Source organism: Orycteropus afer, unplaced genomic scaffold (assembly GCF_000298275.1).
Source record: "Orycteropus afer afer isolate SDZICR_OR568_19922 unplaced genomic scaffold, OryAfe1.0 scaffold00110, whole genome shotgun sequence".
NCBI lineage: Eukaryota > Metazoa > Chordata > Mammalia > Tubulidentata > Orycteropodidae > Orycteropus > Orycteropus afer.
The window spans coordinates 1,898,800-1,899,925 of NW_006921697.1; positions in this window are offsets into that span (position 1 = coordinate 1,898,800).

Sequence of the window (1,126 nt, forward strand, 5' to 3'; positions counted from 1 at the left end):
AGGAAGCCAGACAGAGGAACAGTCAGCCACAGGGACCCAGGTGGGGGGGATACGAGAGGTCTCCAACAGCAGGACAAACTTGTCTGTTGGTTTGTCCTACAGTGGTGACATGTAGATGTGAGTTTTGAGGCTGAGCCGCTGGTCTTTAAAACCCAGCAAGATGCACCTGGTGGACAAGTAACAGCCCAGCTTATAGACTGAGACAGACTAAGAAGAAGGAAGAGGCCATCCACTTCTCAAAGAATTGGCCAGGGAAAACCTTATGAATAGCAAAGAAACAACATGCAATTAAGATGTGTTAATTATCACTGGAATGCAAAAGTTGGAAACAAAGAGGAAGCACTGGTAGTTGGAAAATTTGGCCTTGATGACAGAAATAATGCTGGAACTCGCATGGTAGAATTTTGCAAGACTAATGACTTATTCACTGCAAACACCTTTTTTCAACAACACAAATGACAGCTCTATATGTGGACTTTACCAGATGGAATACACGGGGATCAGAATGACTACATCTGTGGCAAGAGGCAGTGGAAAAGCTCAATATTTTTCAGCCAAAACCAGTCAGGTGCTGATTGTGGAACAGACCATCAACTGTTCATATGCAAATTCAACTTGAAGCTAAAGACAATTTTAAAAAGTCCAAGAGTGCCAAAATATTATCTTGAATATATCCCTCCTGAACTTAAAGATCACCTAAAGAATAGATTTGGTGCATTGAACACCAACGACCAAAAACCAGAAGAATTGTGGCAAGATATCAAGAACATTATCCATGAAGAAAGCAAGAGATCACAAAAAATATGTGAAAAGAAGAGAAGACTAAAATGGATGAGAGAAGAAACCCTGAAACTTGCCCTTGAGTGGAGAGTAGCTAAAGCAAATGGAAGAAATGACAAGATAAAAGAGCTGAACAGAGTTCAAAGAGCAGCTCGAGCAGACAAAACCAATTACTATAATGAAATGTGCAAAGACCTGGAGTTTCAAAAACAAAAGGGAAGAACATACTCAGCATTTCTCAAGCTGAAAGAATTGAAGAAAAAATTTAAGCCTCGAGTTGCAATATTGAGAGATTCTATGGGCAAAATATTGAATGATGCAGGAAACATTAAAAGATGATGGAAGG